At 41.9% G+C, this 13,148-nt stretch overlaps 1 protein-coding gene across 10 annotated transcripts in view; it reads right to left on the bottom strand.

Annotated features, from left to right (window-relative positions):
- LOC137327994 (leucine-rich repeat-containing protein 4C-like) overlaps positions 1-13,148 on the bottom strand; it is a 542,247-nt gene that overhangs the window by 62,487 nt on the left and 466,612 nt on the right. The gene's annotated exons all lie outside the window — the stretch shown is intronic.

Consider the following 13,148-nt stretch of genomic DNA (forward strand, 5'->3'; position numbering starts at 1 on the left):
CTTTGAATGCCCCATCTTTCCTCCTTGGGAGTATGCTTGGTTTTGTGCTTATGCTTTCCTCCTAGGAATATGCTTGGGTCTAACCCAAACTATCTCCACATTGAAGGCCTGACTGAGCTGAAAGATTGTTCATGATGAAGAGTTTAGAAAGGTGAGCAGCACAATTGTAATGAAGAATGATGATGATTATGTGTGCTTCGCAATTTTGTATCTTTGACATTATAAGGGACAAAGTAATTTCTTCTACCTTGCAAAAAAAAACAGGTAATACATTAGGCTGCATTATAAATCAATATTAATAGCTCTGAAAGGCTTCACATCTCTAGTTCTTTTGTAAGCAGGATTTTTGGGCTCAATTTTCCAAAGGGGCTGTAGGTGTTCTGAAACATTTGGATCGCACTTTGTGACATTTTATGCCTGTTAAGCTTATGTATGTTAGACTAGACAGCAGGCAATGTTCACAGTGGTGGATATTTATTCTTGCAGTATGCGACCCCAATCTTAAAAATATGAAATAAAATCCCAATTAAAAAGACCATCATAAAGTCACAATAAACACATAACTCAGATGTGCAATATGCCTTTTTTTGGTGGTCATATTCCAGTTGAAATGTGACAATTCACCAAACTAAATATAATTTTTTGCAGCTTTTACAGTAACACAATTTCATTTCTGTAAAAAACAACTTAATATTAGAAGGAAAACTCATTGCAAGATGAAACTTCACTCATCAGAAATTCTTTGAAATGTGGCTCTTTTATGCTGGTAAGTTTCTTTAAGAATGCCACACAACCCTAAACTAATCTGAAGGTGCTTTATTACTGCAAAGCGGTTAAAACTGACAGTATAATTCCAGATTACGATCCCAACCGGGCCCTTGAGTAGAGTTGTGCGAGTCTCCCATCTCATATTGCTTGGGTTTGACATCACATTTAGCATAACTCCAGTACAGTTGGAAATCTAATTTAAAAAGATTAAAAAGTCTGCTATTCTGCAGTTTTTTCCACCAAAACAATAGGGTTTTATATTATGAGGATATGCAGAGTTGCTTTAAATGTTTTTAAGAGTGCAGACATTCCAATCCATGCTCTCAATACATTTAAAATCTAATGTCCAGTAGCAGAGCTCGACACGAATGTACAAGGTTTAGATAAGCAAGGCTCTTTCTTTGTCCTGAGAGTTCAATTCACAGCAGATAGCATAAGTCAGTCGATTCTGCAGCTATTAGTCTCCAAGTGGCAGTGATGGTATAAACACAGCCAATGTCTCCAGAGTGTATTTTGTTGAAACCTTAATATAAGTTTGAGCAAGTGAAGAGTAAAAGTCAAATAATAAATCTGGATATTCTTGAACTATTTTGAATGTAAAAATGTTTGAATAATGGTAAAAATATTTGAAGTATAAACTTAATCTCCTATTCAATCCTCATTGTATCGCCCTTCATCTGAGTCAAGAGTTGGGATCATAGTCCCTCAGATACACTGGCCCAGGAATTGCTTAAAAAAACGGTGAGCTCAACAGCGCTCATCGTTGTTAGTGGGGAAATAGAGGAGCAAGTTCCGGCGTTTGCACATGCACAGTTAAACGCAGAAATCCGGAACTTGGTCCTCGCTGGTTTGCCAGCGATATGACAGCTTTGCATTAAAGGGATAGCGCCCGCTGGAATCAGTGGAAACAATGGACCAGCGCCAACTTACTCTTCTGCCCAGCTGGAAAGTAACTAATAACGCTACAAAACAGGTACTCTTAAAAATACTAGGTCTAAACTTAAAGTGTTAAATGACTGCCAATCAACTAAAAATTAACCTTTAAAAATGTGGAGTCTCTTTACTCCTTATTTTAATAATTCTTGGTCATTCAAAGAAAAATTTTAAAATTAATTTTAAGGCTTCTCCCATGGGTCCTAGCTTTACTGGAGCTAACACTAGGCTCTTCTCCACTTCCTATTAGAGGAAGTGCACCCAGTAAAGACGGCGGTAAGTTAGTGGGTTAGTTTAAATCTATGAAGCGGCGAGCACTGTTCGTTCGTTGCTCTGAGCAATTTCTGGGCCAATGAAACGTTGTTTTTCAAGCAAACCACCAGGGGGCACACTTGGTGAGTTTGGAAGGGATCGCCTTTCACCAGCGAGTGCTCTATCCCTCTCCCAAATGATTTAGGATTGGCAATTTGGGCCAGAGGGCTAGCCCAAGTGTAAATGACAATCGAGTTCAGAATTCAAACTCCTCCTCATCTCCGAGAGGAGCATGAACAATCCTGCAGTCCCAATGCTGCTTTTCTTGCCCAGGTTTTTTCAATTATTCATTAGGAGCATAGTTAAGGATAAAGGAGGGTTTTGATTAGATGAGAAACCCCAGCAGACTCTCAGTTTCATTCAAATGCAGGACTATTTTTCATCAGAGCAGCTGCCGTGAAGCCAAGTCTCACAGACGATAATGGAAGGGAAATGAAATTGATTGATTAAAAGGTACACTTATCTTTCAATCAAATGGCAACTAACTTAAAGGTGTGCGTATGTCTGAGGAATAGTAGAGAAAGATCCATTTTAGCACTCATCTTTGTCTCATGCCAAAACACTTGCAACATATGCTAAAAAGACAGATATTAATATGCAACCTTTTCAATTGGGAATATTATGCAACAAAAGGGACAGACTGAGTACAGGATAGGAACAACTGCAGAAACAAATCTTATGTTGTATGATAAACCCATGCCTTTTGAGCCATCGCTGCCAGAGGTGTTTTTTAATACAATTTTTATTTTGTTTTATCACTGTCTGTAATTCTTGTGACTTCACAACAGCTGCTCTGGCGCACAACAGTGAAAGCTTCTGAAAAGGCCTGTGAGGCTTACCAAGGATCTCTTCCCAATAGTTAGCCCTTTGTCCAACCCCTAAACAAATGGCTAACTGCACGTAACCATGTTCTGCATTTACATTGTTTTACTTTTCAAAATGAATATGATTTTACCTTGGGAAAACATAGTATGCATGCGGGTGGATAAAATTCTGTCTTATGCTTTTACATGCTATTTATTTCCATATTACTGCTACAATGGCAGGCAGTCAGAGGTCCCTCATTATTGTCCAATTATTGTCTGTCTTTCTGCCATTTTTCCAAAAGTAGAGGAAATTATAGTTCAGATTGGTTTACTAGAGTTCTCTTTTTTGGCTAAATATTTAAAAGTGCGGTATGAGACCCAAGGCATTAATCTTCTCTACAAGCTCTTACCTATATCCAACAGCAAAGTTTATAATTCACCAAAAATAACTGCAATCATAGAATGTGCAGGACTAATGGAAAGTGCAACCAGGAATCTAAGTTTTTAAACAGTCTCTGTATTGTCTGTATGGCCCTTCTAGCAGCACAGGATATCCTTAAAATGCCAGGTTCACAACAATTTCTGATTACGACTATCTACTTCTGGCCACTCCAAGTCGCAACATTATAAATAATTACTGGCATTTATTTTCGTGAATTACAAGGGCATAAAATAAGCTAAACAAGCTCACATGGAATTTTCAACTTACTGAAAAGTTCTATGTTTGAATGAGAATGAAAATTGCACATCTTACATAATAATATGCTGATTTTCCTGAGCAGATGGGCTTGAAATGTTTGAGGTATATATACACATCGATTTACTCAAAACTGATTGAAACAAAAGTGATTAATAAGATAATTAGTGTTATTAGAAAAGATATGTTTTATTATGCTAGTGCATTCAGTGAGGTTGAAAACTGTGGGAAAACAGAGCAGGGGTTCATTTAAATTCTGAAAATTATCTCATCAATTGAATGAGCTCCAGATATATGCGTGGCCATTTTAAAATTGAAAATCCCAAGTACAGAAAGTGGATATTCAAGGATCTTAACTGTTTAATCTTTGCAACAGCAATACATTTTTAACTACTGGGGGCCCGATTTTAGCAGGGGTGCGGGTTCTCGGCGGGGGGGGCTATCGGGCGCGTGGGTAACGCGCCCGGTGAAATTAGTGGGTTTCCCGCGCGATCGTAGCAGGCAAACCGCTAATTGGAGCCACTTACCTGGTCCTCCGGGTTCCCCGCTGCTGATCTGCGCATCGGGCGGGCTGCACATGCGCAGTAAGATCTGTCAGCTGGAGGAGCTCTATTTAAAGGGGCAGTCCTCCACTGACAAATGCTGCAACAAATAGCAAAGATGACTGCATGGAGCAGCCCAGGGGGAAGGCTGCTCCCAGTTTAATGATGCCTCACCCCAGGTATCAATACATGGGGTGAGGAGGAGGGAGAGGACAGAGATCTTCCACCCGGCGGGCGGGAGGAAGCGGCCCGCCTCCGCCACCAGGAAGGCCTGGCTCGAGGTGGCAGAGGGGGTCACCTGCGCCACCAACATATCGCCCACCTGCACACAGTGCAGGAGGCGGTCCAATGACCTCAGTAGGTCAGCCACAGTGAGTAAACGTAGTCCTTCCCCTACACTCCGTCTGCCACATCACTGCCCCCACCCCACATCTCCTTCGGCACTGCCAACACTACTCTGTCACATCACCCCTCATACCCACTCAAACCTCATCCTCATCTTACCTGCACCTACTCACTTCGCCAGTACTCATCCCGCCACTACCACTCAACCCAATCCTCATACAGTCTCATGGCTCTATCGCATACTCACCCTCTCGTGCATCTCTCTCACGGCCAGCCTCACTCAACCTGCTACTACCTGTGCTGCAGCCACAGGGCATGCATCACATATGTGCAGTAGGCAGCGTAAGGCAAACGTGTCGTGAGCATGAAGGGGATGCACAAGGGTGTTTGAGGGTTTGTCATGGTTGTTACTTCTATTGAATTTCAGAACAACTCACATCACACATTATATTGGCACCACTACTGCCATGTCTTCGTGAATCCTGTCTGGTTTGTGCAATAATGCCCGCTCCTGGGTATCACTATGAGGACCCACCACTGATGCCACCCATTGTGTCACTGCAGAGTGGGTGTAGGTGTATTTGCAGGGCTCTTCTGCGCAGACGACTGAGAGACATTGGCGATGTCCCCGGTTGCACCCTGGAAGGCTGCGGAGGAGAAGTTCTGGAGGGCAGTGGTGACTTTGACAGCGACAGGTAGGAAGATGGTGCATGGGCCAGCCAGGAGCAGCTCGGCATGAAAGAGGCTGCAGATGTCCACAGCTACATGTCGAGTGACTCTGAGCCTCCGTGTGCACTGCTGCTCAGAGAGGTCCAGGAGGCTGAGCCTCGGTCTGTGGACCCTGTGGCGAGGGTAGTGCCCTCTGCGACGCATCTCTTTCTGCGGTAGCCCTCCCTCCTGCTGTGCAGGTGGATGTGTCACAGCACTCTGTTGTGGAGCTCCACGTGTCAGAGGTGGACGGCGTGGATGGCGAGGCTGGTGATGCTGTTCGCCATCCGAGGAGGTCATGACTGTAGCTACGGCGGCCCCCATCCGCAAGATGTACATCTGAGGGGGTCCGCAAGGTAGGTACATATCTCCGGACCCCGGGGTAAGTGTGCAGGTTGGTGACTTTGACCATCAGGAGGAGGGTGGTGGAGGCCAAACTTTGTCCCAAGTGACAGAGTGGCCTCCTGCAATGGGTGAGGGTCTCCCCCGCCACCTGTCAGATGGACCTTTGCAGCTGCCACAGGCTGACAGCTGCAACACGTACATTCCATCTGGGAGTGTTTCCCCCAGTGTGGGAAACAGTCCCATGTTGATCCAAAATCACACACAGTTCCTCAATCAGGTCAGTTAATGACCTGAAATAGCTAAATAAATACTCTCAAGTGGCATCCCGCTGGCTTTAATTGCCTGCGGGATTCCCACCAGCGGGGGCTGCGCGCGCACGCCGGCGCGTCAGCGGGGAACCCGGAAGTGGGCGAGATCGAGGCGGGATCCGGTCGGGATCCTGCATTTCACGATTTTCGAGGCCCCCCCGCCGAGAACGCACCCGATAGCGGGTGCTAAAATCGGGCCCTGGGTGTTTAAACATGGAGCAATAACTCAGGCCACTAACAGGCCACTTAGGCCAGTGGTGCGAAAACGGACTTAAATGGAGGAAAATTGCAATCACCATTGACATCAATGACGTTAACTTTAATGATAACAACTTTCTAACTGTTTTTCGGTGAGGGTAACAGCAAAAGTCCCAGGAAATATGGAGTAGCATAATTAATGGCACTGACTCCATTATTTCCTCTCTCTATTGCATCGTGCAAGGGTCCCTATGCCGTAGATGGCGCAAGTCCCCAGGAAAGTCTGAGCCAATGTGCATGATGTTGCATGCTGTTAATGGAGGCACTGCAGCGAGTACTATGTATCTGCAGTAGTGTTTTTCAAACAGTGGCATTCATATCATTTTAATTTTATATTTTTTTAAATTTCTAATCCTAAAGGCAACCCATTTATCATTTCCTGTAGAATCAAAATCTGGCATATGCCTGTTTAATTGTCTGTACTCAATTTTGGTTAGCATCAGCAGTAAATATTATGTATTTCAATAACACTGCAACACAGAGAACCTACAACATTTGTTTGGCCATTCCCATGCACTCTTCAAAGCAACTCCCCAAGGGAATAATACACTTAAATTTTATCGACTAATGGTTACTTTGTTCAAAACAGAATGTGTTCAACAAGCTCCAATGTACACCTTTACAACATTTATTGCCAAAATTATGCTCTTCTGTTACAAAATAAACTATGCTGCCAGATGTCACCAGCTGAACAGATAATGCAAGAAGCCCAGCTGTCAGTCATCTTGTGACATCAGTGGATCAGTCGCTTAGAACAGAGAACACATGATTGTTTATCTCAAATAGAATCTCTCATATTTAAACTATGCAAAAACCTTGACATTTTCTAATTTGGAAATCTATAAGTCAGCAGAAAGTTATTTTCTTAAAATTTGTTCATAATCGAGTATGTTAGTGTGCAAGCTGATTGGTGATATTAGTGGTCGAACACTTAATGCACTTGTCTGACCTCCTCTTGTACTTTCATAACTCTGTTAAAACAGCGGATGGAGGAAAGTCACATAAACGCTTTAAGCATTTCAAATGTCTGTCTTTGCTGCCAAGAATTTAAATGTTCTCAAACCAGGACTCAAGAGACATCTTTTGGCAACTACAGAGGTAATTTTCTACTGAATTACAATGTTGTGGGATCCACATAGACGCTACAAAACCTGGCCCTCTGACCACACTAAGTAGTCATCTGCCATAAACATTCTTTTTTTCCTCACAACAGGCTTGTTATTTGACTAAATAAGATGTTCTGTCACCTAATGCAGTCAGAGTCACTGGTGTAAAGATTAACGATGCAGTTCATTACGATTCTGTGAAAGACAAATATGCCTTTAGAGGGGTAAAAAAAAATCTCAATTGATAATCATGTTATGCTTGCATTTTGAAATCTGCCAGACATAGACATCTCACATGTTTTGCAGCATACGATCATTTTCTAAGTCTGTGATTTTCAGCGTTGATGTGTTATGACAGTTGGATATCACTATATTCAGCTACATGAAGAGGTGACTAACTACAGCACTCTCTTTGCTGCTGTGAGGAAATCTGTAAATCATAAGCATTGCAGTCAGGAGTAAATGAAAATGGTCTACATGAGTCAAAGAACATTCAAAACTCATCACCATAAAAGAAAAACTGTTAATTCTATTGGCCAACAACCTCAATCACAACTTTAAATGAGCTAAAAGGCACTAGGCGATTAAGTGAAACACTTCTGTGAGTTAACCCTTTGGATTTTCATCCACTGCAGTGACTCATTACTTTGTAACAGGGATATTAAACTGGTGATTGGGTGCCATACAGCTAGCTTAATCAGCCTGTACTCCCAAGCTTCAACCTTGACTGACATTCAAACTTCTCTGCTCTAAATCAACAGGTTTTACTAGCCCTCAGCCGAGCTGAGAGATGGAGAACCTCATAAGGTATAATGTCCCATCTGGATCTGGGTGGTTAAGTGGGGGTGGGGAGGATGGCAGCACATATATCATCCTGTAAAATGGATTTCTTGCTGGCCTATAAAGAGTGACACCGCTAGCAGTCATAGAGAAATGTAGAATACAGATTGGGTAAGTACATTCAGATCGCAAGAAAGGGTTATATGCCTACACAGAAATTTCTGATATTACAGGATATTTATCATTTCCAACTTAAATAAAAAAATGTTTTTAGTGACTTTCCTTTTTTAATCCCCCTCCTTACCTTTATATATCTCTGCTGCTTCTCTGCCTATATGCCTTTTAGCCTTGACCGGAAACAATCTCAATTGAAAATCCCAATTGATAATCATCTTCCTCAAGAAATGTTTGATGTAAATTGTACTGAAGCACAGCATTGCATCACTTGCATGCAGTGTCAGTGTAAATGACATATGATTCTTCACCCTCTCTAAGGAGATTTTTTTTTCTCAAAATCAGCCACAAGGACAATGCTCCTTTAAAATATAACTATCAGCTTCCCCATATCAGTTCATGATGTAAATATGTTAAAAATGCATTATGGGGAGAACATTTATATTTTCAAAGATGCCTGCAGATCTATGTTTGGAAAATGTAATTCTGCAGTATTATGCCTTTAACTATACACTTAACAGAACAGATTCTCATTGCAAGGAAACATCATTTTTTTTTATTCGTTCATGGGATGTGGGCATCGCTGGCGAGGCCAGCATTTATTGCTCATCCCTAATTGCCCTTGAGAAAGTGGTGGTGAGCCGCCTTCTTGAACCGCTGCAGTCCGTGTGGTGAAGGTTCTCCCACAGTGATGTTAGGAAGGGAGTTCCAGGATTTTGACCCAGCGACGATGAAGGAACGGTGATATATTTCCAAGTTGGGATGGTGTGTGACTTGGAGGGGAACGTGCAGGTGGTGTTGTTCCCATGTGCCTGCTGCTCTTGTCCTTCTAGGTGGTAGTGGTCGCGGGTTTGGGAGGTGCTGTCGAAGAAGCCTTGGCGAGTTGCTGCAGTGCATCCTGTGGATGGTACACACTGCAGCCACAGTGCGCCGGTGGTGAAGGGAGTGAATGTTTTGCGTGGTGGCTGGGGTGCCAATCAAGCGGGCTGCTTTGTCCTGGATGGTGTCGAGCTTCTTGAGTGTTGTTGGAGCTGCACTCATCCAGGCAAGTGGAGAGCATTCCATCACACTCCTGACTTGTGCCTTGTAGATGGTGGAAAGGCTTTGGGGAGTCAGGTGAGTCCCTCGCCGCAGAATACCCAGCCTCTGACCTGCTCTCGTAGCTGGAGAACAGGACTTTTCCAGTTTTAGACCATGCTTTATTAAACACTCCCAGGTCAGACAAAAGAATGGATGAATAGATTATCTCTGTTCTGCCTTACCCTCTGAAAAGCATCGTCTGTTGCACCAGTGTGAGATTCCATTTCCCACAACTGTCAACCTTGTGGTTTCTCGGAGTAAGAATACAAATTTGCCAAATCATGGGTAAAATTGTGTTGTAGATGCCTGTACACGAAAAAGTAGTTTGAGACTATCCAAACTTTTGTTAATTAGGAGCACCTATGTAGCTAACAGAGGGAGGGGACTTTCATCCCATTAATCTGCTCTGAATTCATATCTAGCTCTGGAAATTAAAACACAACATGTCGACGAACTGCGCAGCCTTGTCCAGTAGCAAGGAAAGGGGAGTGGAGAAACAATGAATACCATAAATAATATGCTATACATATTTTATATGCTTTTAAAATTGCTACTAAAAAGGAGTTTTCTGGCAAACTCAAAACAATTAAAAGAAGACAGGCCTGGGACACCTGTTGCCATTTTCAGAACAATTTTATTTATATAGAGACAAGTATCATTTGAATTAATGTGAACCTAAAAAAGTCACCATATATATAACATTAACAAATGGCCCCTTCATGTCCATAAGAATTTCTCAGTCATTCATTGGTACACAAGCATGTTCTAATTGTGAAAACATAAAACTGAAGGGTGTTGTTTCTAGTGTGATTTGAACATATGTGGGTGACAATATTGCATTTATGTTTGAAAAAATATGGTATGGTACATCACAATTGATTAAATTGGATCATTGCTACAAATGGAACCTGCACTTTGAATTAACAAAGTGAGGCATAAAATCCAGCTCCCTACCTGGATTCAATAGCAACTACGTTTGACTCAGTCTTTAAAGAGACAGGGACTAGTTTCCCTAAGGATAAGTTCTGGGTGCTTTGGGACATACTGTTCAGGTACCTGACTATACCTCTAACAATTTCAGACATCGACTACTCTGCCACAGATCTCATGAATCAAGTGATTCCAAATAATTTATATTGATGACAGAATTGGCTTCAGAAATTCCAATTTGAAATTCTAATATCGAAAGGATACCATTTGATATTTTTCTTTATTTGATACCTTTTTGTGCTCATTACAGCATCAGTCCAGCAAGAGCTATTAGGTCTTTTGCAAGGGTTTAGACATCTTTGGAGTTAATGAAATTTCAGAGTACACTTGGGGACAATCTCTATGTTACCATAATTTGTGCAACAGCAGCAAGGAGTACTCAAGAAAATACCTTGTACCAACATAATTTCAAACGGGAAGACCATGAGATCTGCTTTGCTGATAGATCATACCATATGGTTGCCAAATAATTGGTTGGGGGAGGGAGTGAAGAGTATTTCAGTTTGTTAAAGCAAAAGCATAATTTGGATGTTAGGCTGAGTAATTTTAGAAGCAGCATGGATTGATCAGTGCTTTGATTATTTCCAATTATTTTTACTTGTCCCCGGCCAAAGCATGACATAACAAAGATTAAAAAAAACTCTTTAAAATTACCGAATAACCCCTTTTTCTTCCACTGGTTCTACATTTCTAAGATGTTTGCACGTGTATGCGGTGCTGTACATGCACATGCAATTAATTTCACAATGACCTACTGACTCCCAAGTAACTTTTTTTCCACTAAAGTACTTTTTTGATTACTGCAACAAAATAACAGAAGAATACATAGAATGAGAAAAGGCAGCTTAGCAATTTTTTTTCCACAGACCACAGACTCATTCACCCAATTCATGTAGGGGTTTGAATGAGTTTGTGTGCTATTTTAAACAAATGGCTTAATGTGTTTGTTAACCTGTTTTATTGTTAACTGGTTGGCAATACTGCTGAGATAGCAAACACAGGAATTTCATCCAAAAAACATTGAACCATTTGTAAAAAAAATAGCACAGCAACTCATATCAATCACAATCTTTTGAGAAAAGTTTCTGCAAATTTTCTCCCTAACCCCAAAAGGTAAATTAAAGCAAAACTCCAGAATACTCATTGAACCTTACACCTAGGATTATTTCAGCCTGACCAATTGCCTTCCTTGACATGACATTTCCAAAGTCACAGCATTCATAAACCATTATGTTCCACTCAGCATTCGATCATCTTGAACGCATTCGTACCCAAATTGTTTCCTGTCAAGGCTGCAATACTTCAAAACTCTTTAACATTCATCATGTATTTAGGTCTGGTCATTTATTTTTGGTCACAGGTAATATTTTGTTATTATGGGCAATATATGTCCTAATTTAATCATAAAAATAATTGCAATCATGTACAGCTAGCCTGCAAAACTAATCAAAGAGCAGTGCGACAAAGAAGCATCTCTCATTGGTTTCTTCTTCACAATGATGTCAGGCACCTAATATTAGCAATAAGGAACAAGTAAGATTTGCATTTGTATAGTGCCTTTTACAACCTCAGGGCACCTCACAGTGCTTTACAGCCCATGAAGTACTTTTGAAACGTAATCACTGTAATGTAAGAAATATGGCAGCAAATTTGCACTCAGCAAACTCCCACAAACAGCAATGAAATAAATGACCAGATCATTTGCTTTAAGTGTTGGTGAGGGATGAAAATTGGCCTGAGAATTTCCCTGCTCTTCTTCAAATAGTGCCGTGGGATCTTTAAATCCACCTTGGATGGCAGACGGGGCCTCGGTTTAATGTCTCATCCAAAAGACAGCACCTCCGACAGGGCAGCACTCCCTCAGCAGTTAACTGAACTGCCAGCCTAGATCAAGTGAGACTTGAACCCACAACCTTCTGAGGCAAGCACGCTACCACTGAGCTACGGGTGACACCTCAGTGCAGCACTGAGGGAGTGCTGCATTGTTTGAGGTGTTGTTTTTCGGATTTTAAACCGAGTCCCCATCTGCCCTCTCAGGAAGGTTTTAATTGCAATTGGAATAATTTGAACAAGAATCAAGTGATTAGTGGTGAAACCCATTTTAAAAATCAACTACAAAGAGTGGCTACAGTGTGTAGTCATGATGGAAGTGGTAGAGGAGTTTGAATATATTTTTATTGAACACCAGTTGATCTCCCATAACTAAAATAAAAGCAACTCATCTCTTCCTGTAATGCCCTTTGCTTCTTTCCCAAGTTGCAATTCTCTCTGTCTCCATCTCAGTTTTTATGTTTGTTTTATATTGCTTCTGCCTCCCCCTTTCCTTTTCTCTCTGTTTGTATCATCCTTCTCCAGTTGCTGTTAGCGCATCTTTACTTATTTTAACACTCTTTCTCTTTTCCTCCTTCTGAATCTCTCTCTTGCCCTCTGTTTTCTCCCTTTTTTAAAAATTCGTTCATGGGATGTGGGCGTCACTGGCGAGGCCAGCATTTACTTGCCCATTCCTAATTGCCCTTGAGAAGGTGATGGTGAGCCACCTTCTTGAACCGCCGCAGTCCGTCTGTTTGTCTCCCCTCTCCCTATAGGCCTCTTACACATGTTCTTTTACAGATTTAGTCAATTTGTGGCTTTTGCCTTTTTTTAAAGCACTCAATGTACAAGCCATCATGCATCACATCAGAGACTAATTCTGGGACTAGGTTAGGAAACACTGAGGGGCCAGATAGGAATAAGCCATCCAGGAACTTCTGCAACATACGTGAGCGCTGAAGAATCTGTGACCTAGTGCTTTTGTTCAAAGCAGAGGCCTGGACAGAGAGAGCAAGAGCGCCAGAGCCAGAGCCTGAACCTGAACCTAGGAAGGAGCATGGAATGTGGAGATAGGCTCTTGCTGGAAGGAAGCAGGGTGTGGGGCCTGGGCAGGGAAAACTTCCATCCCAGCACAAATGGCCTTCCTATTCATGTCATGGTGTGGATCCAGAGCAACAGTTTCATAA

The sequence above is a fragment of the Heptranchias perlo genome, chromosome 12 (assembly GCF_035084215.1).
Source record: "Heptranchias perlo isolate sHepPer1 chromosome 12, sHepPer1.hap1, whole genome shotgun sequence".
NCBI classification, from domain to species: Eukaryota; Metazoa; Chordata; class Chondrichthyes; order Hexanchiformes; family Hexanchidae; genus Heptranchias; species Heptranchias perlo.